Here is a 21,888-nt window from a genome sequence, read left to right on the forward strand (position 1 = left end):
ATTCAATCAAGGGTAAATACTAACCAAAATTCAGAACCAAAGAGAAAGAAACTATTAAAATAAGCCAATGAGAAAGACAGGACACACTGCGAAGAACATCATAGTTACTGCTAGATTTCTCATCAGAAACAAAGAAACCCAGAGACACTGGAGTCCCATAGATTAATTATCTTTTTAATTATTTGATTATAGGAGATAATTTCATTGTAGAATCATAGGTGTATACAATTATTTAAAAAATATTGTAGTCAGCACCACTGTATTCTTATATGAACATGATATCTCCATATTTAAGCCATATACAATCAATCCTGGATGAAATGAAAATTAAATGGGATAGGCAAAGAAAATTTTTTATTATAAAAGTTAGTATGGGGGCAGACATTTGGTACAGATGTTAAGATACCACTCAGTGAACTCAAATACTATATCAGAGTGCCTGTATTTGAGTTCCAGTGACTCTTCAGATTCCAGCTTCCTGCTAATGCAACTCCAAGAATCAGCAAGAGAAGGGTCAGATAGCTGAGTCTTAGTAACCCACATAAGAGAACCAGATTGAATTTTGAGCTCCTAGCTTCAGAGTGTCCCAGGCCTGATTGTTGCAAGCATTGGTGGAATACAAAGCATATGGAGATCTCTATGTCTGTTCTTCTGCTTTTCAAAAAATAAAAATGAATACATTTTTAAAAATGAGATGGGTAAGACCTAGCATTGTAGCATAGCAGATTACGCCTCCACCTGCCAATGCCGGCATCCCATATGGGAGCTGCTTCAATCCTGGCCACTCCACTTCTGAGCCAGCTCCCTGTTGATGCACCCAGGAAAGCATAAGAAGGATGCTCAAGTTCTCGGTCCCCTGTACCTCCTTGGGAGCCCTGAAAGATGCTCCTGGCTCCTGGCTTCAGCTTGGCTATTTCAGCCATTTCAGGAGTGAACAAGCAGATGGAAGATGGCTCTATCCCTGTTTCTCCTCCTCTCTATGTAACTCTGCCTTAAAAAATGAGATAGACATTTTGACACAGAGGGATAAGCCCTCTCTTAAGACACCTACATCACCTATTGGAGTGCCAGTTGGAGTCTCTGCTACTCCACTTCCTATGCAGCTTTTTCCTCAAAGAAGAAAACTGCCAAAATTCCATTATGTTTATTGTTCAATGAGCAATAAATTGCCATTTATCCTTTACATGTATTATTATACATGGCAGCAATGATTTTGAGTGAATTATAACTTAAAGAATACACATAAAAAACTTAAAAAAAACAATGTATAACAAGAATAATAAATTTAGGTTAATTCATCTGTTTAAGTTAACAAACTGTTTACTAGTTTCCTATTGCTGCTAGAGCAAATTACACCAAATTTTGATATAATTAAAACCTTAAAATTATTATTATTTTAATGTTTTATAAGTTGGATAGATGTGTGTCACTGGTTTCACTTGGCTAAATAAAAGCATTTACAAAGCTATATTACACTAATGTGAAGCAATACAAAAATCTCCCTTTGTCTATTTTAACTATTAGGAATTCCTTGGCTTCTATACCCCTTCTTCAATTTTCAAAGCTAAATATATATCTCTGTTTCCTCTTTGCATACTCCAAATTGCCTCCAAAATTCCATGATGGAATTACATGAATGAACATCAAGGTCTTTCCATTTCAAGGACCTTAACTACATTTGCAAGGTCATTTTACCACAATAAATAGTATGTTACAGGTTCTAGGGAATGGGGCCTGGACATTTTAGGAGAGCATTATTTTGCCTACCTTAAAAAATAAAAGAAACTTTTATTCACAGGGAAATAAACTATTGGGGAAACAAAACTATAGGTAAACTGATTAGCACAAAATTCAAGAAGGTCACAAACAGAGAGAAGGAGAGACAGAGAGATCATCCACCCTTGGTTCACTCCCCAAATGACCACAACAACCAGAGCTGGTTCAGACTGAAGCCAGGAGCCAGGAATTAGATAGTCTCCCGTGATCGTGGCAGGGACTCACATACTTGAATCACCATTAACTTCCCTGGAGGCTGTGATCAGAAGTGGAATAGCAATGATTCAAACTAATACTATGGTATGTGATGTAGTTACCCCATGTGGCTGCTTAACCTGCTGCACCACGATGAGAGTATTTTAAAAATTATTAATATATGTTTCTTTCTTGTTTAGGGAAATCAACCTATAGGCTACATGGGAAAAAATATTTGGCATACTCTCCACTTCCAATGTCTTTTCTTCAAGGTAAAACATAATCTAAGGACTTCCTCCCATCATTTGCAAAAATATACACCATGGGCTGTATGTCCCTCACTTTATCATTGATATTATTTTCAAAGAAATAAACATTAATTTGGCTGCATGTATATAAAATATAAATATTACAGAAGAGCATGAATGGGCCGGCGCCGCGGCTCACTAGGCTAATCCTCCGCCTAGCGGCGCCGGCACACCGGGTTCTAGTCCCAGTCGGGGCGCCGGATTCTGTCCCGGTTGCCCTTCTTCCAGGCCAGCCCTCTGCTGTGGCCAGGGAGTGCAGTGGAGGATGGCCCAGGTGCTTGGGCCCTGCACCCCATGGGAGACCAGGAAAAGTACCTGGCTCCTGGCTCCTGCCATCGGACCAGCGCGGTGCGCCGGCCGCAGCGCGCCGGCCGCGGCAGCCATTGGAGGGTGAACCAACGGCAAAGGAAGACCTTTCTCTCTGTCTCTCTCTCTCACTGTCCACTCTGCCTGTCAAAAAAAAAAAAAAAAAAAAAAGAGCATGAATGTACTAATATTCTAACTGAATTCTACAAAATATAGCTTGATGCTTTATCTGGATGTGATGGAGTGATTGAGATTGAACTAATTCTAGTTATAAAAAACTGTAACTCTAGAAAAGTACTATATAAGGCAAATGGTTTCAGAAATTGAGCAGGTTGTGGAGAGCAACAAGCATTGAAAGAAAGGAAATATGACTGAATTAAGAGGAATGATAGATAAAAGCTGGTGAAATCTGACACTAGATGTAAGCTAGTCTCTAGGAATGAATGAGAAGCACATAAATGGCAGACATTGAGTATAGAAGCAAGGATCATTTTGTCCTCCTGGTTTCCTTCCAAGATATATGACCATAGGACCACTATAAGAATAGCAAAGAAGAGCAAGAGTTAGTTAATGTAACCATGTTACACCATGTTAATTATGTTTTTCAAGAAGTGGTAAAATATTAACTTTAATTAGACTTTGATAAGTTAAGGGTACATATTTTAATCTAAAGTGGTATGCCTAAAAGCCAACAGAATAATTAAATTGAAATGAAATAACAGATGGTGTTACTAAGGAAAAGTAACAAAAAATTAGTATAAATTATAACTATGTTGATAATTAGCTTATAAGTTAAATGAATTAAACACTTCAACTAAAAGGCAGGAATTGCTATTTAAGGCAAATAATGTAGACCCAATTATATACATCTTCTGTGAAATATATTTCAAATATAAAAAAGAAGTAGAATCAAGGATAAGGAATGACAAAATGATAAAATACCATGAGAACATTAATAATAATAAAAGTGGTTTAGTTATAATAAAATCTGAAATATTGGATTCAGGACACAAAGTACTGGAGATAAGAGTGTTGGTAATTTTTCAATCATAAAAGTGCCAACTTATCAGGATCATAAAGTAATTATAAATATGTATTCATGTAATAAGGGAAATGAGCAAAAATGAAATAAAGCATGACATAGTAAATCAAGAAAGAAATCAACTGAGATACCAGCCACCCTTTATCAAAAATTATTTTCTTAAATTTGCACATAAGTAAGTAGTCTAATTGAAATATGCCACACTAACTTGATTTAACTTAGCATTTACAGAACAATATTCAAAACTGAATAATGTGGCTGGCGCTACTAGGCTAATCCTCCACCTGAGGTGCTGGAACCCCATTTCTAGTCCTGGTTGGGGAGCAGGATTCTTTCCCGGCTGCTCCTCTTCCTGTCCAGCTCTCTGCTGTGGCCCGGGAGTACAGTGGAGGATGGCCCAAGTCCTTGGGCCCTGCACCCACATGGGAGACCAGGAGGAAGCACCTGGCTCCTGGCTTCGGATTGGTGCAGCCACCAGCCGCAAAGCGACGGCCATAGAGGCCACTTGGGGGTGAACTAACGGAAAAGGAAGACCTTTCTCTCTGTCTCTCTCTCACTGTCTAACTCTGCCTGTCAAATAAATAAATAAATAAATAAATAAATAGAAGTCTTTAAAAAAAACCTGAATAATGTGTTTTCTCTAAGGGTGCATAGAACATCACCTTCAATAGGCTACATGATACCCATAAACACATTTTTTTTTTGACAGGCAGAGTGGACAGTGAGAGAGAGAGAGACAGAGAGAAAGGTCTTCCTTTTGCCCTTGGTTCACCCTCCAATGGCCACCGCGGCTGGCGCGCTGCGGCCGGCGCACCGTGCTGATCCGATGGCAGGAGCCAGTTACTTCTCCTGGTCTCCCATGGGGTGCAGGGCCCAAGTACTTGGGCCATCCTCCACTGCACTCCCTGGCCACAGCAGAGAGCTGGCCTGGAAGAGGGGCAACCGGGACAGAATCTGGCGCCCCGACTGGGACTAGAACCCGGTGTGCCGGCACCGCAAGGCGGAGGATTAGCCTAGTGAGCTGCGGCACCGGCCCCATAAACACATTTTATAAAATTTTCTAAGATTTAAAACTTAGAGGCTATAGTCTCCAGACAAATATATAATATAGAAATCAGTTCATTTGACAAGTTTAAAAATATTTGGAAATCATGCAATACATTTCCATATATTACGCTTATCACCAAAAAAATATTCAAGTTGAAATTTGAAAGTACTTGTAAATGTATAGCAAAGAAAATACAACTCAAAAATATGTGAGATACCGTTAGAGAAGTGCTTCCTAGACTGATATTTATAGCACCACATGTTTATTAAAAAATAGTTTGGATCAACAACCCATGATTGTGCCTTACACACTAGTAAAGTGAGACAAGGCACTTTTTACAGTGGTTAAGAAACGGCTGGGACACCCCGTCCCACGTTAGAGTACCTGGGTTTGAGTGTAAGACCTGCTTCTTATTCCAGCTTCTTAAATGTTCACCCTGGAAGGAAGTGGGCAATGCCTTGAGTTTCTGAGTCCCACACATCGTCATGGAAGACTCTCATTGAATTCTAGACCTCTGACTTCAGCTTGGTCTAGTCCTGACTTTTGTTTACATTTGGCTAGTGAACCAGCATATACAAAACTCTGCCTCTTTATTGCTTTGCCTTCTAGTTAAGTAAATAAATACTAGAAAATTTTGAGCAACTCATTATCAAAGTAAGTAGATATGAGAAAATACTAACAACAAGAACAACACTATTCACTGAAGTCAAGATGTGAAATCAACCTAAATTGTGACAAACATACACAATGGGATATTACTCAGGCACAAAGATGAAATCCCATCATTTTCAGAAACATGGATGAAACTGGAGGACATATTTTAAGTGGAATAACACTGACACAGAAAGACAAACATGCTATGTTCTCACATGTGGGAATAAAAAGAATCTGAATTTAGAATGGTGATTAATGGAGCTAGAAATGGTTAGAGGATGGGAATATAGAGAGGTCGCACATGGGTACCAAAGCAGTCAGAAGGAATACATTCCAGTGTTCCACGTATAGTTGAGTGACTATATTTCATAATTGTTTATTAATTAATTAATGATGAACTGGAGGAGAGAGGCTGCAATGCTGAATCATTAAGAAACAAGGATACAGAAATGTTAATTTTCGTGGTTTGGTCAGTCTATACCATAAATATGGTTTTAAATATCACACTGTTCCATAAAGATCAAATTATTGCATGTTAATAAAAATGTAGAGAAATTATGTGGATGTAAAATAACAGAATTTAACCAAAGATCAACCATATAAAATCATGAAAAGAACCAGTGTTTTTGCTAGCATGTTAACACATTTAATGAAATCTTAGCATGATTTGTAAAGAAAAAAGAAGAGTAAATATCACCATTAATAATAGAGATATAAAATTTTTATCGCTATAAATTCTACAGATTTTAAAATGATAGCTTTGGGAGACAATTGTTTATGGATTTCTTGATTTTTTTATGCAGTCTTGACCTGAGTGTAGGTCATGTTTGAATATCTGTGTTGTAAATTGGAGACTGCATAACCTTCCACAGATATTTTGAGATATGCCTCCTAGCAGATAACCTGGAATAGTAAGCTGAAAACACCCTTTGTCTTCTCCTTGGAGACTGATGTTCAGTTTCTTGGATAATGAGTACCTCTTTCTCTGGAGAGAACTTCAAGCAGTTGTGCTTGGAGCACCATTAAAAATTAAGCTAGTTCACATTTTGATTTGTATTTTACATAATTTATGATTTGAACTCTTATTTATATGTTTTCAGTTTTGCTTTTTCACAACACTTTTTAGGAAAAAACACTTAAATGCTTCCTTTGTAATAGAATTTTTTTTATTGTGCCTAATTTAAAGTTGAATTGTTTTTAAGAAACATTTCTTCATTCCTTTCTTTGCAGTTAAGGTTCCCTAATACATGAAATAGATGAGTCAAGTTCGAAGTAACTGAAATTAGACTGAAAACTGCACTCCAGGACCTTTTTCTTCCATTGCATTTTATTATTTGTAATTTTACTATGGTGGAGAAAATTACTTGTAAAACCTTCTGTATTTTGCTCATCTCTTCTCTCCATTGTGATTTTTCCCACAGGTTTTCCTAATTTCCTTCTTCCTGTCTCAGTCTTTAAACAACAACAAACAAATGCTGCTAGAGTTAATTGATTTATGAAATTATAGACTTATTTTTGTGAAATACCAAAAAATAAAAATTAATTCATAATGGGAAGTGTGCTATAAATAGATTATGTTCTTTGCATGCTCAGTTATAAGTTTGTTTCTTAATATGCATAATGACATTTTATTAAATATTTCCCTTACTTCTCTATTTTCCTTATGAATGTGTTTATTTAGAAATAAACATATAATAATGTAGACATATATAAAAGTAATATTTCTCAGGAATTGACAAAATATTATAGGAAATATAACAACCTACTTCAGTGATTGAAATCCTTACTTAATGTATACTAAACTGATCCTCTGTTAAAAAAAAAAAAATTATCAATTCCCAACTTGACTCTCACTGGGATTAAACATGACAATAGGTCTGATCTGATTTCATCATCATTTAAAAAAAATCATCTATTATTTTTCACTTTATGTTTCTGTGTGGGAGCAAACTGTTGAAATCCATACTTAATGTATACTAAACTGATCTTCTGTATATTAAGATAATCGAAAATGAATCTTGATGTGAATGGAAGGGGAGAGGGAGTGGGAAAGGGGAGGGTTGGGAGTGGGAAGGACGGTATGGGGGGGAAGCCATTGTAATCCATAAGTCGTACTTTGGAAATTTATATTCATTAAATAAAAGTTTAAAAAAAAAAGTTGAAAGATTTACATAAATTGAAGTAAGACCTCATCAAAGATATCACATAATTTTATATATTTCTACTTGAGAGTCAAATGACTTTCCTATATTATTTATGCACTTTGAAGTTTGTATTATATTTTACTTACTATTGAAATCATTTTAGCTGATGATAAATTTCATGTTGATGTGAAGTCCCATTCAGTCATCTTTAAATAGATAAAAAAATCTTAGTATTCCTATTTGATTACAATATTCCCTGTATATGCATTTTAAGTGCAGAGGAAAGCAAGGCATGGCTTTTATTTAAAAGGGCTAAATTTTAAGTCCCATTCCTTACTTCAATACTGAGATATAAACATAAGAATAGTTTTAAATCAAAGTGGAATTTAGTATGTGTCTCCTTCCTAGGAAAGTACTTAATTGTTCACAGCTATTTCTTTTAATTTTTAACACTTCATAGACTACATTCTTATGATGCAAAAATCAGGAAGAAAGTGTCGTAGTCATTATCTGATTAGATTCTGTTCTCATCCTATTTTGTATTATACCACTGTTTGGTGTTATGTGCATAAAACCTAAACCAAAACATAAAGTGATGGCATCATTAAATATAAAAGGTGATTTTCATGGTGTTACATGGAGTTAATATAGAAAATTGCCTTCTTTGATCCAATATTTATGAGTTCCACTTGGGAATCAGTTGGTATTCATTCCTCCTTTTTTCACCTTCTACAAAATATTTTAAAAATCAGAAATAATTTTGTTCAATGCATTATAATACTCAGACTAAAATAACAACAAAATTGATACTTAAATGTCAGGAGGAATAATTAAGCTAGAAGTGGTGATAGAGTGTTTCTAAAACAGAACTATGCATTATGCATTATGATATTCAAAGTGCAATATAAGGCAGACCAAGGCAAAGAAAGAAAATGACTTCGCTATTGGACAAAGCTATGATTATTTAGTATTTAGATGAAAATTGTGACTTAAGTGTTCAGCTATAATTAGCAGTAAGAGAGTAATTGCTATGCTAAAGTAAAAATAATACCTGATTTATGTTACGTTGTATAAATACATTTAGCTTTTAAATATTTTTCTTTATATAAAGTGGAAAATTTCATCTAGCTCATATATATAAATTTAGGAGCCTAGTAATATATTTAGTTTTTAAGAAATTATTGACAAATAAATTAAAATGTAAAAAATGTTAAATATATTAATAAAAGAAAACAGATTTCAAGTTTTTCACACAGATACGATTCTATGAAGAACAGACATAAAAATATACATATTTGCAGAGTACTGTGTGATTATGTGATATAAATGTGTACATATATAGTGTAATGTTCATTTGGGGTGATTATAACTATCTCCACAAATATTTAACGTACTGGGGCCAGCACCATGGTGTAACGGGAAAAGCCGCCACCTGCAGTACTTGCATCCCATATGGGCACCGGTTCTAGTCCAGGCTGCTTCATTTCTGATCCAGCTCTCTGCTATGGCCTAGGAAAGCAGTAGAAGATAGACCAAGTCCTTGGGCCCCTGAACCCATGTGGAAGACCCAGAAAAAGCTCCTGGCTCCTGGCTTCGGATCAGTGCAGCTCTGGCCATTGCGGCCAATTGGGGAGAGAACCAGCGGATGGAAGACCCCTCTCTCTGCCTCTCATTCTCTCTCTGTGTAATTCTTTCAAATAAATAAATAAATCCTTAAAAATTATTTAACATACTAAATTAGTACAGCCATTGTGAAAATCAGCATGGAGGCTTTTCATTTTTATTAATTCTACTTTTTTTTTTTTTTATTTTTGACAGGCAGAGTGGACAGTGAGAGAGAGAGACAGAGAGAAAGGTCTTCCTTTACCGTTGGTTCATCCTCCAATGGCCACCGCGGCCGGTGCGCTGAGGCCAGCGCGCCGCGCTGATCCAATGGCAAGAGCCAGGTGCTTATCCTGGTCTCCCATGGGGTGCAGGGCCCAAGTACTTGGGCCATCCTCCACTGCACTCCCTGGCCACAGCAGAGAGCTGGCCTGGAAGAGGGGCAACCGGGACAGAATCCGGCGCCCCAACCGGGACTAGAACCCGGTGTGCCGGCGCTGCAAGGCAGAGGATTAGCCTAGTGAGCTGCGGCGCTGGCCGAGGCTTTTCAAAAATCTGTAAGTAAACTATCATAAGATTCAGCTTCCCACTGCTGAGTAAACGTTGTAGGGAAAATAAATCTGTCAAAGAAATATCTGCACTCCTGCACTTATTCTAGCACTTTTCACAACAACTGATAAATGGAAACAACCTATGCGGTACATATACTCAGTGGAATAACACTCAATTATTAAGAAGTATTTTGAATGACAATATGGATATAATATATTGTTGATATAAAACATAAATAGAAAGAGATGTAACAAATTCATCAAGAAAAATTGAACTTAGTATGACAATTAGAAGACAGCTATACATACATATTACATTTGCCTTCAAATACTTTTAATCAGAACTCCCTCCCTGCTGTTTACTCTCGTGTATTTTCAATTAATCCCAGTTGCAAGTACAATCTCATATGAAGGTATCTAAAATCCCTATATAAGTTAAACAAAACATGTAAATCTTTCCCAATGGCTGATAGGTATCTCCATAGAAACAAATGATGTTGATTTTGGTGGACTGTAAATTACATGTCTTTTGGTATAACTCACTCTTTGAGTTCCTGGATTGTTAAAAATCAACAAGGCAGAGAATAGGAAAAAATGAGAGAATATTTTTTCTGTTAGTTGGGATTTTTTCATATTTTCAATGAAAGATTGAATGCTATCCTGCAGGACTGGGCATAAATATTGGATCTTTTTTGTGAACTACTTTAGGTAATTCAATAAAGGAATAATAAATTAAATGATCGTGCCTAAGAAATCATTTAAACTGAATATAAATTCTCATACTTGTTTATTTTATCACATATTCCATGAACTGTTCATAAATTATAATAATACTTGCTTTAACAAAACAATCCTATACATTCATGAGAAAGATGTCACTTACTGAAAAATTAATTTGAATCTACCAATGTATTAACATGCTTCTGTTTGTAATATCTAATACACATCTTGGCTACCTACAGTTATATAGATGTCATGATTTGATTCCTTTTTTTGTTTAAAATATTAATTTATTTGTTTGTAAGACAGAATAAGAGAGAGAGACAGAGAGAGAGAGAGAGAAAGGGAGAGAGAGAGAATTTTTCATTCACAGGTTCACTCCCCAAAAGGCCGTAGTGGCTGCAGTTTGTCCAAGGTGAAGCCAGGAATCTATAGCTCCATCCACAACTTCCATGTGGGTGGCAGGGGATCAAGGACTTGGGCCATATTTGGCTGAATTCCTAAGAGCATTAGCAGAGAGGTGGATTGGATGTGGAGCAACCAGGATTTGAATTGGAGCTCCAATTTGGGATGCCAATGTCACAGTTGACACCTTAACCCTCAGCACCACAACCCTGGCCTGATTTATTTTAGTTTATTCCTATATAGGAAAAAATAAAGGAATATTAATGAAATACTAACTCCTAAATAGTTTGTCTTCCAAAGTTTGCCATAAAGAAGCCAATGTTGCGATGTGACAGGTAAACCTACCAAGTGAAACACCAGCATCCACTACGGGCATCAATTCATATTCTGCCTGCTTCACTTCTAATCCAGCTCCCTACTAATGGCCTGGAAAAAGTATTGGCAGATGGCTCAACTGCTTGTGCCCCTGGAACCCTCGGGAGAGACCTGGAAGAAGTTCCTGGCTCCTGGCTCCAGCCAGGCTCAGGCTTGGCTATTTTAGCCATTTGAGGAGTGAAAAGTGGAAGGAAGTTCTCTCTGTGTGTCTGTCCTTCTCTCTCTGTATTTTGACTTTCAAAATAAATAAATATTTTTTTAAAAAGTTTGCTTTAAAAAAAGCCCATGATGATATAGAAAGTGCGTAGGATTTATCCTTTTGGAGAGAACAAATATTTATTTTATATTAAATCTTATTATTGTAGAAACATAATCATGTGAGAATAGGTAATTAGTCCACTATTCTACATATGAAATTTAATTTACGGATCCTACACACTTTATTTTAAATGCTTTGTAACATCTCTTGTGATTATGTTTTTGGTAGAATAAAAAGTACTGAATACACTGAAATATCATAGTACCATGCTTTATAAAAGAGCCAATTACATCCAGATATATTTGGTCATTGGCTGAAAACTGGTTATTGAAATACACTGCAGAATTATCAGTACTATACAAAATTATTTATTTATTATTCATGATTAGCCATTACATTTTCAAATCCATAGACCATGAAATATTTTCCCAAACAGAGCAATTCTATTAAAATAGGTCATTTATAATGTGACAGAAGGTCAATGGTATTAAGTTTGTTTAAAGTGGGGGAAAAAAAGACCAAACAGAATAATAACACTCACTAGATAGTTATTCTGATTTAATAAGAATCTCTAAACTTCAATTTTTCAAGCTAATTTCATATATTTTCTTTATATTTTTTGCAGTTGATTAAGAAATTTAGATATCAAGAAGGAAAATGTATTAATGTATGAACTCAATTTGTAGTTTTAAGACTCTTAGAAATGTCAAGGCATAGTTATCTATAAATTTCTTACTTTGTACTTTACTCTCTGATCAGCACCAAATTATTAGATAATGGTTTTAAGGAGTCACACTTCTTTATGATTTAAATTACACCATGAGAAATCTATTCCATATCTATAGGTAGGATTCAGAAAAGCTTTTATTGCTTTAAATTTATATTAACTATATCTCACTTTATAAAGTAGGTAATATTGCCCTTTTTTTAACCATAGAATTCTGAGTGGGGACAGATTCTGGGAGATTTTATCATGAGGTATTTTCATTAAGGTGTTTATGCTGCAATTAGTGATGTAAATAATAAATAAAACACGTAATGTGGGGGCCTGCACTGTGGCACAGTGGTTATCAGGATGCTGGCATCCTGTATGGGCACCATTATGTGTTCCAGCTGTCCCACTTCAAATCCAGCTCTCTGTTAATGTGCAGGACCAGGAGGAAAAATGACAAATGATAGCCCAACTGACTGGGCCCCTACTACCCATGATGGAGACCAAGATGAAGTTCCTGGCTCCTGGATTTGGCCTAGTCCAGCTGTGGCTGTTGCAGACACTTGGGGAGTGAACCAGTGGATAAAAGGTCACTCGCTCTCTCTCTCTCGCTCTCTCTCTCTCTTTCTTTCTCTGCCTTTGAGATAAATAAATAAATCATTTTTTAAAGATATGAAGTGTAAGGGCCAGAGTTTTGGTATATTGGGTAAAATCACTGTCTATGACACATGCCTCCCAATTGGGCGCTGGTTCATGTACCAGTTGCTCCACTTCCAATCTAGATCCCTATTAATGGCCTGAGAAAGCAGCGGAAGATGGCTCAAGTGCTTGTGCCCCTGAGACCCTCTTGGGAGACAGGATGAATTTCCAGGCTCCTTGTTTTGATCTGTTTCATCTGTGGCCATTGTGTCATCTGGGGAGTGAACCAGTAGATGGGAGATCCATCTCTCTCTCTCTCTCTCTCTCTCTCTCTCTCTCTCTAGGTCTTTACAAATAAACAAATACATCTAAAAAGGATGTGAAGTTAGAAATGTGCATAAAATTACATACATGCTTTCAAGAAAAGGAATGCGATGATGGATGAAAAGTTTCATTGTCAAAAGTTTACAACAGTGGGGCTGGCGCTGGTGGCATTAGGGGGTAAAGCTGCCGGCATGCAGTGCCTGCATCCTATATGGGCACCACTTCAGATCCAGCTCTCTGCTAAGGCCTGGGAATGCAGTAGAAGATGGCCCAAGTCTTTGGCCCTCTGCACCCATGTAGGAGATCTGGAGGAAACTCCTGGTTCCTTGCTTCAGATCAACCCAGCTCCAGCTGTTGTGGCCACTTGGAAAGTGAAACAGCAGATGGAAGACCTCTCTCTCTCTCTCTCTCTCTCTCTCTCTGCCTTTGCCTCTCTGTAACTCTGTTTTACAAATAAATAAATCTTATAAAAATTTTATAACTGAATAACAGTAATTATTTTATTTCATCTTTTTTAAAATTTGAGAAGAGAAAAGAGAAACACTCTCCTTTGTAGTTTATTCCCCAAATGTCTGAGACACTTGGGACTGGTCTTTATCAAAGGCTGGAATACTGATCTGTGTTGAAGCCAGGGCCAGGAACTCACCCAAGTTCCCCAACATGAGTGGCAGGAACTCAACTATGTAATTCTGACTGCTTTCTCATAATAGAAAGATAGGGGCCAGCGCCACGGCTCAGTAGGCTAATCCTCCGCCTTGCGGCGCCGGCACACCGGGTTCTAGTCCCGGTTGGGGCGCCGGATTCTGTCCCGGTTGCCCCTCTTCCAGGCCAGCTCTCTGCTGTGGCCAGGGAATGCAGTGGAGGATGGCCCAAGTGCTTGGGCCCTGCACCCCATGGGAGACCAGGAGAAGCACCTGGCTCCTGCCATCGGATCAGTGTGGTGCGCCGGCCGCAGCCTGCCGACTGTGGCGGCCATTGGAGGGTGAACCAAGGGCAAAAAGAAGACCTTTCTCTCTGTCTCTCTCTCTCACTGTCCACTCTGCCTGTCAAAAAAAAAAAAAAAATAGGAAGATAGAATCAGGATCTGGAGCTGGGAACTAATCCTGTTACTCCAATATAGCAAGCAGGCATCCTAACTGGTATCTTAACCACTAAGCTAACCACCCACACTGATCGCAATTATTTTTAAGGATGCAAAACAGATGGCAAAATGTTCCAGGTTAATAGAATATTGTTACATGAAGTGATGAGATGAGAAGTTAGTTTGGCCTGAATTTAACATACATGGACCCTAATATAGGAATAAGTAATGATTATATTAATCATTTTAAATAGTCCAATGCACTTATGTAAAATGAGAGAACAATTTTGCTATCAGCATGTCCTAAAGAGAAAACTGACAGAGGAACTATGTAAAATGAAATTGAATCATAACAAAGATTGTGGGGCAAACATTTCTATAAACATCTCATAAACAATTTTAAAAACAATTCCTGTTTTAGTTTTTAAAAGGAGAAACTTAAGTCTCTTAGTATAATTTTAATCAAATTTTCAATATATTATTTTAATTAACTCATTAACTCTCCTCATTAGTTGGTGGAAATTTTTGGCTAACCTCTTTCTTATTTATAAAGTTTCTTGGGGGGCTGAGGTAAAATATTTTCAAACTGGAACACTTTACAAGCAACAAAGGTAGGATTATTTCTGTTAGTATTTTGCACTTAACTTCTGCACAGAAATGAGGAGGCAAAGCCATTTGTGAATATGAGCTTCAATTTTTTTTTTTTTCAAATGTTACGACCAAATAGTGGGTAAATATAGGGGTTTACAAAAGGGTGTATTTGATTCAGGTTGTACAATTAATGTCAAGTTCCCAGACGGTCATTATTCCTTTCAAGTCAGGCATCAGCCTTAAGCAACCTAGAGGAGGGGTGATAACTGTAGTTTTATAGTTAGAATATAAGCTCTTTCTATAACTTAAGTCAGTATAATGACAGTAATAGAATAGATGTCTTTGGGAAAAGTGATAAAATCATCTAAAAATTACTTGATAGAAGTGCAAGTGCAAATCATTTATAAATGGAAATGCACACAAATACCTGTTAAAGTCCATGCAGTTTTAAGACACAAAGTCTCATTGGAGAATTGGAGAGTAAATCGCATACTTCAAGTCCACAGTTCATGATTGGGTTTTCGATATTTTTTTCTTTAAATACTACTTTTGGGGCTGGTACCGTGGTGTAGGTTAAGCTGCTGTTAGCAACTCTAGCATCTCATATGGGCGCTGGTTTGATCTTCTATCAAAACTTTACTGTATATATTCATGGCATAAAACATGATGTTTTGATATACAAGTGTCCCTCAAAAAGTTCACAGAAAAATAATTTAAAAGATATTTATTTTTGTGCAAATTTTAAGAAGTAAGTATCTGCTGGGTGGGGACTGCCTGAGCGCCACCATGTGATATCTTGAGTGAGAGGAACATCACACCCACATTCTTTGGAAAGCCAAGGTTGCTGAGAACAGTCCTCTCACGCCTTAGGTTGTGGGAAGGCTCACACCCCAGAGGCCTTGAAAGTCTTGTTCCAGGATAATGGACAAGGGTCTCTCTATGACACAAGATGTTCCCCTCCTCCTTGTGAGATATCACCTAAGGGAAAATGGGCAAGGCTCTGTTGGTCTCAAAGATGTTCCTCCCCTCCTCCTGAGAAATAGCCTGATGCATACTGCCATATAGGCAAAATTGTGCTGATGTGAACCGGTATACACTTGCTGACATAGCAAGGCTGAATGTTATCTGGAGAGACTAAAAGCTGCTGGGAGAGGCAAAGAGACTGTTCTTGTCTTCTCAAAGAGACGCTCCTTCTGGCCCCAGCTTCTCACAATCCCTTATCTTTGCTTTATCCATCATGCTCTGTCCTCTCTTCACCCTGGAAAAGAGGCTAAGCTGGTCTGGACAAATGTTTTAGTATTAACTTTTTCCACTGAGTATTTTGAAGATTCTTTTTTGTGCATACATTAAGGAATTACTAAATCAAGATAATTCTATTCATATTATATACTTATAAGAACATATTTTTGTGAGAACATTTATGCTTTAAGTAATTTTCAAGTATGCAGAATATTATTTTTTTTGGTCAACATTCTGTATAGCAGATGACTATAAATTGACTTTTCTGTTTAACTGAATCTTTAAATTCTTTGATCAACATCACTTTGCCCTCCTGGCAAAGTGAACTGCATTTTTATAAGCCCTCAAAAAAGTTTATTGAATGAATATGGAAAAATACAAGGTCATAGTAGAAATTTTGGTATAAATGATACAATCCTTTTGTATATCAATAAACATCATACAGTTAGATCTGATGTTACATTTTTATTCATTATCTTTTGATTAAGCACATGAGTTATTAATATATATTTTTTTGACAGGCAGAGTGGATATTGAGAGAGAGAGACAGAGAGATAGGTCTTCCTTTTGCCGTTGGTTCACCCTCCAATGGCCACCGCGGCTGGCGTGCTGCGGCCGGCGCACCGCGCTGATCCGAAGGCAGGAGCCAGGTACTTCTCCTGGTTTCCCATGGGGTGCAGGGCCCAAACACTTGGGCCATCCTCCACTGCCTTCCCAGGCCACCGGGCCACAGCAGAGAGCTGGCCTGGAAGAGGGGCAACCGGGACAGAATCCGGTGCCCCAACCGGGACTAGAACCCTGTGTGCCGGCGCCGCTAGGCGGAGGATTAGCCTAGTGAGCCACGGCACTGGCGAAACCAATAAATGAATTCTAATAATGATGACCCAGACTGTTAACTCTAGTGTGCATTAATAGGTGGTATATGTCCAGATACAGAGTTATTAATATTTTATTCACATTATAATTAAGAATATGGGTTCAATTACAAACCGAACTAGTTTAATTGGGAATGCTAACTCCACTGAGTAGATATTTGTATATTCATCCATAGAATTTATAGGTGGATTTAGATAATTCTTTTATAAGAATAATGAAGTTGCGAAATAATCACTCAGTGCTGAATAAACTTTCAAGGAAGTTATTATAGGGAAAGGAAGGCTAGTTTTTGCTGTAAGAATTAAATATTATGTTGCTAGAGGAGATGCATAAAGGAGGACAGAGGCAACATCAATCCAGCAGGGGAAACATTCTTTGAAATCTGTAGCAAATAAGAAGCACACATGCTATTGGGAAACATATAGCAATTTGGGAAGAATGAGGCATGACTATAGATGAGGTTTGAGATCGCAAGAGCTCATACTGAGAAGAAAGGTGAGGGCTGGCTGATAAGGAATTTTTAACTTACTTTAGTACTCGGGTTTGTATTGGAGAGGGTGGAAATAAAATATGTCTACAAAGAGTGTAGCATGATAAAATATTGGTTATAGTCTTAAGAAAAGAAAGTTTTGGCAAAAGGAAAAAAATCGAGAAAGAGCAAAGTAAAAATACAAAGGAATAAGCATTTTCTACCCTACTGGATTTAAAAAAATATCATCTGAAATATTATCCTGGATGTTCTGTGTGATTGGGTTAGAGAATCAAATAGCAATGCAAAGATTCTAAATCGCAAAATGTGTTCTAAGTAATATATCTTTTTTTTCTGCTGATAAGTAGAAATTTATTTCAATCATATCTGATAACCAGTTTCATTATAAATGGCATATAGTGTTTTGAGCAGACTATTAAATATGATCCTGTCAAGTTTCTTTTTCATTATTACTAAAGTATTATTATAAGTTTTGTATCTTCAAAGTCAAAGGAAATATTCACTAGAAAAAATCAGCTAAACTTTTATTGTTAATATTCTACTTGAAAGAAGACATTTTCCTGACTTGTCTGATTGTTAATTTTTAAAAACTTTAAATAATAAAGACAAAAACCAGCTGCACAACACTCAATCATAATACATAACTAAAACACAAGAGAATAGGAACCTGGAATTAGAGGAACTAATCAGATATAAATAAAATCTGAGAAAAAATACAATTGGTAGAAATAGTGGTTACATAGCATCTGATATTCATAATATTCAGATATTTATCTATGCGGATCATTTATTTATATTGCTTTTAACTAAACTCGTGTAGTTTTTGGATTACAGGTAACCAGAGAGGCAAATAAATTCATGTCCATATAATGTTGGCTTATATATCACAATCTCAAGAACCAGTAAAGTTTGTAGAAGCTTGCTTTATTATTGGGAATAACAGAGATATCAATGCATAGCTATCTTTATTCAAAGTTTGTTTATTTATAAAAAATTATAATTTGAAAGTATTCAGTTTTGTTTCTCCAAATAGACCATTCTTCATAGCTATATATTTTTGAAGAAAATATTTTTAAACTAAAAGTATAAGCAAGAATAGCATGGAATTATAAATTATTAATACATTATTTGGGATGTGTTCATAAACAAAATAGGGGCAATTTCTCTATTGATAGAATTTTAATGAAATGTGAAATTTTGTGAAGCAAATGTCATTTCATGAGAAACAATTTGTAGTCATAGTGTTATATCATTGAAATTGTAATGCCACTTGCAAATTGATCAGCAAGCAGTAAAATGACTCATTCTATTCACATCTAATGCTGAACCTCATGACCAGGCAATTGTGATATTTTGAAAGAGTAACATTAAACATTCTGAGTGGACATATATGTTCTTTTTTCCTTTGAGGAAAAAGAATATAAGCAGAAAACACTGAACATAGTTAAATTGCATAAATTAAGTATTCTGGATTTTTTTTCTTGGTAACAGTTACTTAAAACAGGTAACCCTGGTTCTATAATTACAGAGTCAACTCTGAAAAGGGAACAGAGTTTCTGATGAAAAGACAAAACTTGAAATTACACAATTAATTACCACATATTTCTCCTAAGGCTATATATTACACCTAGGAGAGCCTGAGCTTAAAGGTTATACTATTAATTCTCTGTTCAAATCGTACTTTTATTACCCATTAAATATCACTCAGTGTGTGATTATTTTTACCCTTGACTCAGAAATTGTGAACCTGAGACACTCTGATGGGTTAGTGGCTCTATATCAGACAATATATAAAAACTCCCAATTAATTGGTTTTTATAAATTGCTCAGCATCCAGCCACATGCCAAATAAAAAAAAAAAAAAGTACATAGCTTCAGGGAAAAACAAGTTAAATAAATGTGTGCCTGACAATAAGAAACTTATAAAATATTTTTGCACTTAACTTCTATTTAACATTGCTATCTTGAAAACTTGTGAGCTACTTTCGTAGTGAAGAATACTCCCACAAGGTAATCAGTTGTTAGTCCTCCGTATACCATAAGTCAACTTAAATGTGAGAGAAATTAGTATACTGTACAGGTAATAATTAGGTGACATGAAAGGGTTAACCTGAAAAATCTCCTCCATTTTTCTCTCAGTTTCCAGTGCTGTTAATGAGAAATCTGGTGCTAATCTATTTTAGATCTTTATTATGTGGAATTTTCCTGTCTGAATTCACATAATTTAATCTTGAGTTAAAGGTTTATTTTGCTACAGAATGGATCTACTGTCCTTGATTTACCTTGTCATTCAATGAAGTCTTTGAATTTGAATTGTTTGTTCAATTATTGCTTACTCTCCATTAATTTTTTAAATTATTACATATATCACTAAGGAAAAATAGAATGGAGACCACACCTAAACATTTCCTGAGCATGAAAAGGCAATTAGGTTTCATAAGTGACTTTAGCCTTGCTTGGTTTGCAAATATAGGTAAACCTTGGAGGTATTTCTTATAAGTGTCTGTATTATAGAAAAAATACAGTTTTCCAATGCTATCTAATAATTTGATGGTGTTGGGTCATAGATTTTAGTCTTTAATCCTTGTTGAGTGAATTTTTGTGTAAGGTGAAAGGTAGGGGTCTTGCTTCATGATTCTGCGCATGGAAATCCAATGTTCCCAGCACCATTTATTGAATAGACTGTCTTTACTCCAGGGATTGGTTTTGGATCCTTGATCAAATATAAGTTGGCTGTAGATGTTTGGATTGATTTCTGGTGTTTCTATTCTGTTCCATTGGTCTATCCATCTGTTTCTGTACCAGTACCATGCTGTTTTGATAACAACTGCCCTGTAGTATGTCCTGAAATCTGGTATTGTGAAGCCTCCAGCTTTGTTTTTGTTGTACGAGATTTAGCTATTCGAGGTCTCCGGTATCTCCATATGAATTTCAGCATCTTTTTTCCAGATCTGAGAAGAACAAGCAAAGACTTCTTGGAAAAGACCCCAGAAGCACAGGCAATCAAAGCAAAAATTAACATTTGGGATTGCATCAAATTGAGAAGTTACTGTACTTCAAAAGAAACAGGAAAGTGAAGAGGCAACTGAAAGAATGGGAAAATATATTTGCAAACTATGCAACAGATAAAGGGTTGATAACCAGAATCTACAAAGAAATCAAGAAACTCCACAACATCAAAACAAACAACCCACTTAAGAGATGGGCCAAGGACCTCAATAGACATTTTTCAAAAGAGGAAATCCAAATGGCCAAGAGACACATGAAAAAATGTTCAAGATCACTAGCAATCAGGGAAATGCAAATCAAAACCACAATGAGGTTTCACCTCACCCCGGTTAGAATGTCTCAAATTCAGAAATCTAACAACAATAGATGCAGGTGAGTATGTAGGGTAAAAGGGACACTAACCCACTGTTGGTGGGAATGCAAACTGGTTAAGCTACTATGGAAGTCAGTCTGGAGATTCCTCAGAAACCTGAATATAACCCTACCATTCAACCCAGCCATCCCACTCCTTGGAATTTACCCAAAGGAAATGAAATTGGCAAACAAAAAAGCTGTCTGTCTGCACCTTTATGTTTATTGCAGCTCAATTCACAGTAGCTAAGACCTGGAAGCAACCCAAATGCCCATCAACAGTAGACTGGATAAAGAAGTTATGGGGCATGAACTCTATAGAATACTATGCAGCAGTCAAAACAACGAAACCCAGTCATTTGCAACAAGATGGAGGAATCTGGAACACATTATGCTGAGAGAATTAAGCCTGTCCCAAAGGGACAAATATCATATGTTCTCCCTGATCAGCAACAACTAACTGAGCACCAAAGGGGAAACCTGTTGAAGTGAAATGGATACTATGAGAAACAGTGACTTGATCAGCTCTTGTCCTGATGGTTGATGTACAATGTAATACTTTATCCCTTTTAGTATTTTTTTTTGTTCTAGTACTATTGGTTGAACTCTGCAATTAACATGCAATTATTCTTAGGTGTTTAAATTTTAACTAAAAAGTGATCCCTGTTAAATATAAGAGTGGGAATAAGAGAGGGAAGAGATGTACAATTTGGGACATGCTCAATCGGACTTGCCCCAAATGGTGGAGTTAGAAATGTGCCAGGGGATTCCAATACAGTCCCATCAAGGTGGCATGTACCAATGTCATCTCACTAGTCCAAGTGATCAATTTCAGTTCACAATTCATCACACTGATAGATCTAAGAGTCAAAGGGATCACACAAACAAGACTAATGTCTACTTATACTAACTGATAGAATAAAAAAAGGGAGAGAACGATCCAACCTGGGAAGTGGGATACACAGCAGACTCATAGAATGGCAGATGTCCCAAACAGTACTCTGTCCTCAGAATCAGCCCTTAAGGCATTTGGATCTGGCTGAAGAGCCCATGAGAGTATTTTAGGCCTGGAAAGCCAAGACACTCTGGGGGGGAAAAAAAAAAAAAGTAAAGAAAAAAAAAAAAACCTAAATGAAAGATCTCTGCAAGTGAGATCCCAGTGGAAAGAACAGGTCATCAAAGGAGGAGGTA

This window comes from Oryctolagus cuniculus, chromosome 9 (genome assembly GCF_964237555.1).
Source record: "Oryctolagus cuniculus chromosome 9, mOryCun1.1, whole genome shotgun sequence".
NCBI classification, from domain to species: Eukaryota; Metazoa; Chordata; class Mammalia; order Lagomorpha; family Leporidae; genus Oryctolagus; species Oryctolagus cuniculus.